Source organism: Balaenoptera borealis (genome assembly GCF_965194805.1).
Source record: "Balaenoptera borealis genome assembly, chromosome: 7".
Lineage (NCBI taxonomy): Eukaryota > Metazoa > Chordata > Mammalia > Artiodactyla > Balaenopteridae > Balaenoptera > Balaenoptera borealis.
In genome coordinates, this window is record NC_138864.1 from 744005 (window position 1) to 754797 (window position 10793).

A 10793-nucleotide genomic window follows, 5' to 3' on the forward strand; every position below is an offset into this window, starting at 1 on the left:
CTACTTCTACTACAGACACTACTACCTCTACCACCACCAGGAATGCTCCTACTTCTAGCACAGAAACTACTACTTCTACCACCACCACGAGTGCAACTACTTCTACCACAGACACTACTACTCCTATCACCACCACGAGCCCTCCTACTTCTACCACAGACCATGCAACTATTACCACCACCACTAGTGCTCCTACTTCTACCACAGACACTACTACTCCTAATATCAACATGAGCGCAAATACTTCTACCACAGACACTACTACTCTTACCACGACCATGAGCACTCCTACTTCTACCACAGACCATGCAACACCTACAACCACCACGAGCGCTAATACTGCTACCACAGGTTCTGCTACTCCTAAAACCACCACAATTGCAACTACTTCTACCACAGACCCTGCTACTCCTACCACAACCACGAGAGCACCTACTCCTACCAGAGGCCCTGCTACTCCTACCTTCACCACGAGCGCTCCTAATTCTACCACAGACACTACTACCCCTATCACCACTATGAGCCCTCCTACTTCTACCACAGACAGTGCAACAACTACCACCACCACTAGCGCTCCTACTTCTTCCACAGACACTACTACTTCTACCAGCACCACGAGCGCAACTACTTCTACCACAGAAACTACTACTCCTACGACCACCAAGAGTGCTCCAACTTCTACGGCAGAAACTACTACTCTTACCACCACCATGAGCACAAACACTTCTACCACAGAAAGTACTACTCCTAACACCACCACGAGCATCCTACTTCTACCACAGATATGACTACACCTGCCACCACCACGAGCGCTCATACAACTATGAAAGACATTGCTACTCCTACCACCCCCAAGAGAACCACTGCTTCTACCAAAGACACTACTAAACCTACAACCACCACGAGACCACCCTCTTTAACGACAGGCCCTGAAACTCCTACCACCACAACGAGCGCTCCTACTTCTACCACAGAAACTACTACTCCCACCAGCACCACGAGCGCTCCTACTTCTACTACAGATACTACTACCCCTACCACTGTCAGCAACGCTCCTACTTCTTTTTTTTTTTTTTTTTAATTTATTTATTTATTTATTTTTGGCTGTGTTGGGTCTTTGTTTTCTATGCGAGGGCTTCCTCTAGTTGCAGCGAGCAGGGGCCACTCTTCATCGCAGTGTGCGGGCCTCTCACTGTCACGGCCTCTCTTGTGGCAGAGCACAAGCTCCAGACGCGCAGGCTCAGTAGCTGTGGCTCACGGGCCTAGTTGCTCCGCGGCATGTGGGATCTTCCCAGACCAGGACTCGAACCCGTGTCCCCTGCATTGGCAGGCAGACTCTCAACCACTGCGCCACCAGGGAAGCCCAACGCTCCTACTTCTACCACAGAAACTATTACTTCTACCACCACCTCTAGCGCAAGTACTTCTACCACAGACACAACTACTCCTAACACCACCACTATTGCAACTACTTCTACCACAGACCCTGATACTCCTACCACAACCATGAGAGCACCTACTTCTACCACAGGCCCTGCTACTCCTACCACCACAATGAGCACTCCTAATTGTACCACAGACAGTACTACACCTATCAGCACTATGAGCCCTCCTACTTCTACCACAGACTGTGCAAAAACTACCACCACCACTAGCGCTCCTAATTCTTCCACAGACACTACTATTTCTACCACCACCACGAGCGCAACTACTTCTACCACAGACACTACTACTCCTACCAGGACCACGAGCACTCCTACTTCTACCACAGATCGTGCAACTCCTAACACCACCACGAGCGTTCCTACTTCTACCACACAATCTGCTACTTCTAACTCCAACACGATTGCAACTACTTCTACCACAGACCCTGCTACTCCTACAACATCCAGGAGCACACCTACTTCTACCACAGGCCCTGCTACTCCCACCACCACCATGAGCGCTCCTAATTCAACCACAGACACTACTACCCCTATCACCACTAGGAGCCCTCCTACTTCTACCACAGACCATGAAAAATCTACCACCAACACTAGCGCTCCTATTTCTTCCACAGACACTACTACTTCTACCACCACCACGAGTGCCCCTAATTCTACCACAGAAACTACTACTCCTATCACCACCAAGAGCACAACTACTTCTACCACAGACACTATTACTCCTAACACCACCATGAGCACTCCTACTACTACCACAGATGCTACTACTCCTGACACAACCACGAGGGCTCATACAACTATGAAACACTTTACTACTCCTACCACCCCCACGAGAACCACTGCTTTTAACACAGACACTACTAATCCTACCACCACCACGAGAGAACCTATTTGTACCACAGACCCTGCTACTCCTACCACCATCACGAGCACTGGGACTTTTACCACAGAAACTACTACTCATACCACCACAACGAGAGCTCCTACTTCTACCCCAGAAACAACTACTACCACCAACACCACGAGTGCTCCTACTTCTCCCACAAAACCTCCTACTTCTCCCACCACCACGAGACTATCTACTTCTACCACAGCCCCTGCTTCTCCTACCACCACCATGAGCAATCCTACTTCTACCACAGACACTACTACTCTTACCAACACAACGAGTGCTCCTAATTCTATCAAAGAAACTACTACCCTACCACCACCATGAGTGCTCCTACTTCTACCACAGAACATGCAACACCTACCACCACCATGAGCAATACTACTTCTACCACAGACACTACTATTCTTACCACCAAGACAAGCACTCCTCCTTCTAGAACAGACACTACTACTACCACCGCCACTACGAGCGCTCCTACTTCTACCACAGGCAGTACTAAAACTTCCACCACCATGGGAGCTCCTACTTCTACCAAAGAAACTACTTCTCCTACCAACACAACTATCTCTCCTATTTCTACCAAAGAAACTACTACTACCACCACCACGAGCACTACTACTTCTACCACAGACTTTGCAACTCCTACCTCCAAAATGAGCACTCCTAATTCTACCACAGAGAATACTCTTCCTACCACCTCCACGAGTATTCCGACTTCTACCACAGACAACACTACACCTACCTCCACCACGAGCGCAAATACTTCTACCACAGAAACTATTACTCCTACCGCCACCATGAGCGATCCTACTTCTACCACAGACACTATTTCTCCTACCAACACCATGAGCGCTCCTACTTCTCCACAGACACAACTACTCCTACCACCACCACGAGGGCCACTACTTTGACCACAAACACTACTACCCCTACTACCACCAAGATTGCCACTACTTTGACCACAGACACTACTACCCCTACTACCACCACGAGTGCTCCTACTTCTACCACAGACACTACTACTCTTAACACCACCATGAACACTCCTACTTCTACCACAGACCATGCAACTAGTACCACCACCACTAGAGCTCCTACTTCTTCCACAGAGACTACTACTTCTACCACCACCACGAGCGCTACTACTTCTACCACATAAAATACTACTCCTACAACCACCACAAGTGCTACTACCTCTACGGCAGAAACTACTACTCCCACCACCATGAGAGCATCTACTTCTACCACAGGCCTTGCTACTCCTACACCATCATGAGCGATCCTACTTCTACCACAGACACTACTACTCCAAGAACCACCACGAGCGCTCCTACTTCTACCACAGACACTACTACTCCTACCAAAACAACGAGCACTTCTACTTCTATCAAAGAAACTACTACCCTACCACCACCATGAGTGCTCCTACTTCTACCACAGAACATGAAACACCTACCACCACCACGAGCAATACTACTTCTACCACAGACACTACTACTTCTACCATCACCACGAGCGCAATTACTTCTTCCACAGAAACTACTACTCCTACCACCACCATGGACGTTCCTACTTCTACAGCAGAAACTACTACTACTACCACCACCACGAGTGCTCCTACTTCTACGTCAGAATCTACTACTCCTAGCACCACCACGAATGCAACTACTTCTACCAAAGACACTACTACTGCTAACACCACCACGAGCGCTCCAACTTCTACCACAGAAACTACTACTCCTACCAACACCACAAGCGCTTATACAACTACAAAGACATTATTACTCCTACCACCCCGACAAGAACCACTGCTTCTAACACAGACACTACTACTCCTAACACCACCAGAAGTGCTCCTACTTCTACCACAGACACTACTACTCCTGCCACCACCACGAGCGCTCATACAACTACAAAAGACATAACTACTCCTAGCACCCCCACGAGAACCACTGCTTCTAACACAGACACTACTACTCCTACGACCACCATGAGTGCTCCTACTTCTTCTACAGACACTACTACTCTTGCCACCATCGTGGGTGCTTATACAGCTACAAAACACATTACTACTCCCACCATCCCCACGAGAATCACTGCTTCAAACACAGACACTACTACCCCTTTGACCACCACGAGAGCACATACTTGTACCACAGACCCTCCTACTCCTACCACCACCATCAGCACTGTGACTTCTACCACAGAAAGTATGACTCCTAGCACCACAACGAGGACTCCTACTTCTACCGCAGAAACTACTACTCTTAACACCACCAAGAGCACTCATAATTCTACCACAGACACTACTACCCCTGCCACCACCACGAGCGCTCATACTTCTACCAAAGACATTACTACTCCTACTACCAGTACAAGCACCACTACTTCTATCTCAGACACTACTAATCCTACCACCACCACGAGAGCACCTACTTCTACCACAGAAACTACTACTCCTACCACCAACACGAGCACTCCTACTTCTACCGCAGAAACTACTACTCCTACCTCCACCATGAGCACAACTACTACTACCAGAGACAGTACTACTCCTACCACCACCATGAACGCTCCTACTTCTGCCAAAGACACTACTACTCCAAGCACCACCAAGAGCGCTCCTACTTCTACCACAGACACTACTACTCCTACCAACACAACAAGCGCTCCTACTTCTATCAAACAAACTACTACCTTACCACCACCATGAGCACTCCTACTTCTACCACAGAATATGCAACTCCTACCACCACCACAAGCATTACTACTTCTACCACAAAACCTGTTACTCTACCACCACCATGAGTGGAACTACTTGTACCACAACACCTTCAACTCCTATCACCACCACGAGAGCACCTACTTCTACCAAAGGTCCTGCAACCTCTACCTCCATCACGAGCGATCCTACTTCTACAACAGAAATTACTACTCCTACCAACACCAAGAGTGATCGTACTTCTGCCACAGAAACTACTAATCCTACCAACACCACGAGCACAACTACTTCTAACACAGAAATTACTTCTCCTACCACCACAGCAAGAGTCCCTACTTCTACCCCAGAAACTACTACTACCACAACCCACAAGAACGATCCCATATTTTCACAGAACCTGCTACTCCTACCACCATCACGAGTGATACTACTTCTACCACAGACACTATTACTCTTACCACAAAGATGAGCAATCCTCCTTCTTGCTCAGACATTACTAATCCCACCACCACCACGAGAGCTCCTACTTCTACCATAGATAGTACTACTCCTTCCACCACCACGAGCGCTCCTACTTCTCCCAAAGAGACTACGACTCCTACCATCACCACTAGCTCTCCTACTTCTACCAGAGAAACTACTACTACCACCAAAATGAGCACTACTTCTTCTACCACAGACTGTGCAACTCGACCACCACAACGAGCTCTCCTACTTCTAACACAGAATATGCTACTCTTACCTCCACCACAAGCACAAGTATTTCTACCACAGGATCTACTACTCCTACCACCATCACGAGCGATCCTATTTCTACCACAGACACTACTACTCCTACCAACACCACGAACGTTCCTACTTCTAACTCAGACAGTACTACTCCTACGAACACCATGAGCGCTCATATTTCTACCACAGACACTACTACTCCTACCACGACCACGAGCGCTCCTACTTCGACCACATACCTTGCAACTGCTACAACCACCACGAGCACTCCTACATCTACTACAGAATCTGCTACTCCTACGACAACCACGATCGCAACTACGTCTACCACAGACCCTGCTACACCTACCACTACCTCGAGATCACCTACTTCTACCACAGGCCCTGCTACTCCTACCACCACCACAAGTGCTACAAATTCTACCACAGAAACTACTACTCCTACCAACAACAAGAGTGCTCCTATTTCTCCCTCAGAAATGACTACTCTTACCACCACCACGAGTGGTACTACTTCTACCACAATACCTGCTACTCCTACTCCCACCACGAGCAAAATTACTTTTACCACAGACACTAATACTCCTATTACCACCATGATCCCTCCTACTTCTACCACAGACCATGCAACTACTACCACCACCACTAGCGCTCCTACTTCTACCACAGAGACTACTACTCTTACCACCACCAGGAGCACTCCGACTTCTACCACAGAACCTGCTACTCCTAACACCACCACCATTGCCACTACTTCTACCACAGTCACTACTACTCCTACCACCTTCAAAAGTGCCACTAATTCTACCACAGAAACTACTACACCTACAACCACCACGAGCGCTCCTACTTCTACCACAGACACTACTACTCCTACCTCCCATGTTTGTGAACCTGTGGGAGTGGTGGAAACTTCAAGCAGTCCCAGGAAAGAGTGCAGTGTGTTGCCCGACACTCGGCATACATAGAGTGACTCTGAAGGACTACAGGCCTGGATGTTGCTTAGAAGGCCCAGGGGAGCCTGGGGATACTCAGTGTTCTTGCATGGAATACAGTTCCCGCGTGTGGCTCCTAGGTGTCCTGAAAAGGGTACTGGCTTTAAAATACTGCAGAGCAGCAAATACGGCCTCATGGAAAGTGCTGCACACCTCCGCTTCTTCATGGCAATTCAGGGCCTTACCTCGAGGCAAGTCCTCACGTTGAGTGTCCCGTAAGTGACACAGCATGGTAGGTTGCTGACTTTCTCCTTGAGTAGAGTGACTTCAGGTACGAGGTCCGCGAAGAATTCTAAGCAGAGTGTTTTCTCACTGCAGCTCAGACAAGGGCTATGACGAAGACTTCCAGGGCATGTTGGACTGCCTAGAAATATGATCCTGAGGCTGTTCGAGTGCCCTGGAAATGTAGCTCTCCTGAAGTGATGTGCACTGTGTTGCCCAACAATCGGCAGGCACAGAGGGCCACCGAGGGACCTATGGGCCTCAATGTTGTTCGGCAGGCCCACAGGGGACTGGAGGCACCCAGTGATCTTGGTGGGAGAATGATGCACACCAGAGGGGACTAGGAGTCCTGAAAAGGGTACTTCCTTTAAAATATAATGGAACAGCATCTAGGACCACAAGGAAACAGCTGCATGCCTCCCTTTCTACATTGTTACCAGGGCCTTTCCTCAAGGCAGTTATTCACGATGAGTTTCCCTTTAGCTCAAGCACATGGCAGGATGAGCCCCAACCCGGCCATGGAAGCATCTTGTGTAGCCGGAGAAAACTCATTTTCTTCCCAGACCCATGCCTACAGTGGCCAGAGGCCTGTCAACAGCAGAGAATTTCAGGTAGCTTCAAGGCAGCATGAATGGAGCTTTCCAAATGGAAAAGCAAGGCTAGTACAATCACGCCCCAATTTCCATGGGCACACGCAGCATACATCCCTGTGGTGTCTAACAAGTCAAAAGACACACAGAGTACACACTATATCCTTCCCTGAATCAACTTCTCGAGGCAGGGTGTTCTGCATCTAGTGAATTGCCTCAACCAAGAAATGCCCTAGCTAGGCTTCTGGGCCTATGGCTCTTCAAAAGCCTGCAGTGCTACAGGAAGAACTGTGTTTTAGTGGCAATAGGAAGGCAAGCCGACTTTCTCCTGGAGGCAGGGTGACTGCAGGTAGGAGGTCCAAGATGGAATGCGAAGCCGAGGCTTTTTCTCAGTGCAGCTCAGACTAGGGAATGAGTGCGACATCCACGGCATGTTGGAACTCGCTAGAAAGTTGTTCGTGAACCTCTGCGAGTGCTGGAGAAATCAAGATGTCCCAAGAAAGAGTGCACTGTGTTTCCCTACACTCGCCCTACACAGAGTGAGTCCGAAGGGCTACGGGCCTGGACGTTACTTTGCAGGCACAGTGCAGCCTGGGGATGCTCAGTGTTCTTGCAGGGAATAGAGTGCCCACGTGAGGCTCCTAGGTGTCCTGAAAAGCATACTGGCATTAAAATGCTGCAGAGCAGAGACTACGGCCTCATGGAAACTGCTGCATGCCTCCGCTTCTGCATGGCAATTCAGGGCCCTACCTTGAGGTGAGCCCTCACGTTGAGTGTCCCGTGAGCGACACAGCATGGTAGGATGCTGGCTTTCTCCTTGAGTAGAGTGACTTCAGGTACGAGGTCCTCAAAGAATTCTAAGCAGCATGCTTTCTCATGGCAGCTCAGACGAGGGCCATGATGAAGACTTCCAGGGCACGTTGGACTGGCTAGAACTCTGGTCGTGATGCTGTTCCAGTGTTCTCGAAATGTAGCTCTCCTGAAGGAACGTGCAGAGTGTTGCCCATCACTCGGCATACACAGAGGGCCTCTCAGGTACCTATGAGCCTTGATGTGGCTCAGCAGGCCCACAGGGGTCTGGAGGTACTCAGTGATCCTGGAGGGAAAATGTGTCAGTGCCTGAGAAAGGAGTAGTGTAAGGGCCTTAGTTAGGGACAGTATCAGGGCCTGAGTTAGGAGTAGTGTCACTGCCTTAGTTAGGGTCAGTGTCAGTGCCTGAGTTAGGAGTAGTGTCAGGACATAGTTAGGGATAGAGTCTGTGCCTGAGTTAGGAGTAGAGTCGGGGCCTTTGTTAGGGACTGTGTCAGTGCCTGTGTTAAGAGTAGTGTCAAGGCCTTAGGTAGGGAGAGTGTCAGTGCCTGAGTTAGGAGTAGTGTCAGGGTCTTAGTTACAGAAAGTGTCAGTGCCTCAGTTGGGAGTAGTGTTAGGGCCTTAGTTAGGGACAGTGTCAGGGTCTCTGTGATGAGTAGTCTCTGGGACTTAGTTAGGGACCGTGTCAGTGCCTGAGTTACGAGTAGTGTCATCCCTTTGTTACGGACAGTGTCAGTACCTGAGTTAGGAGTACTGTCACGGCCTTAGTTAGGGACAGTGTCCATGCTTGAGTTAGGAGTCGTGTCACAAACTTAGTTAAGAACAGTGTCAGTGCCTGAGTTAGGAGAAGTGCCAGGGTTTTAGTTCTGGAAAGTGTCAGTGCCTGAGGAGGGAGTAGTGTCAGGGCCTTAGTTAGGGACAGTGTCAGGGTCTGAGTGAGGAGTAGTCTCAGGCCCTTCGTTAGAGACAGTGTCAGTGCCTGAGTTATGAGAAGTGACATGGCCTTAGTTAGGGACAGTGTCAGTACCTGAGTTAAGAGTAATGTTAAGGCCTGAGTTAACAGTAGTGTGAGGGCCTTAGTTAGGGACAAAGTCACAGCCTGAGTTAAGAGTAGAGTCAGGGCCTTAGTTAGGGATGGTGTCAGGTCCTGTGTTTACACTAGTGTCAAGGCCTTAGTTACGGAGAGTGTCAGTGCCTGAGTTAGGAGTAGTGTCACAGCCTTAGGTAGGGACATTGTACGGCCCTGAGTTAGGAGTAGTGTCCCAGACTTAGTTAGTGACAGGGTCAGTGCCTGAGTTAAAAGTAGTGTTAGGACTTGAGTTAGGAGTAGTGTGAGGGCCTTAGTTAAGGAGAGAGTCACTCCCTGAGTTAGCAGTAGTGTTAGGGCCTCTGTTAGGAGTAGTGTGAGGGCCTTAGTTAGGGACAGTGTCAGTGCCTTAGCTAAGAATAGTGTCACGGCCTTAGTTCGGGACAGTGTCAGTACCTGAGTTAGAAGTAGGGTCATGACCTTAATTAGGGACAGTGTCAGTGCCTGAGTTAGGAGTAATGTCAGGGTCATAGTTACAGAAAGTGTCAGTTCCTGATTTGGGAGTAGTGTCATGGCCTTAGATAGGGATAGTGTCAGCACCTGCGTTGGGAATAGTGTCAGGGCCTTAGTTAGGGACAGTGTCAGTGCCTGGATTAGGAGTAGTGTTAGGGGCTCAGATACAAGTAGTGTGAGGGCCTTAGTTAGGGACAGTGTCAGTGCCTGAGTTAGGAGTAGTGTTAGGGCCTAAGTTAGGAGTTGTGTGGGGGCCTCATTTAGGGACAGTGTCAGTGCCTGGTTTAGCAGTTGTGTCAGGGCCCTTGTTACGGACATTCTCAGGGCCTGTGTTGAGTAGTGTCAAGGCCTTTGTTATGGGGAGTGTCAGTGCCTGAGTTATGTGAAGTGTCAGGGCCTTACTTAGGGACAGTGTCAGGGCCTACATTAGGAGTAGTGTCACGGATTTAGTTATGGTCAGTGTCAGTGCCTGAGTTAGGAGTAGTGTCAAGATTTTAATTATTGACAGTGTCAGTGTCAGAATTAGGAGAAGTGTCAGGGTCTTAGTTATGGAAAGTGTTAGTGCCTGAGTTGGGAGTAGTCTCAGGGCCTTATTTAGGGACAGTGTAAGGCCGTGAGTTCAGAATAGTGTCACGGACTTTGTTACGGACAGTGCCAGTGCCTGAGTTAGGAGTAGTGTCACGACCTTAATTCGGGACAGTGTCAGATCCTGAGTTAGGAGTAGTGTCAGGTTCTTAGTTACTGAAAGTGTCAATGCCTGAATTGAGAGTAGTGTCAGAGCCTTAGTTAGGGGCAGTGTCATTGCCTGTGTTAAGACTAGTGTCAAGGCCTTAGATAGGGACAGTGTC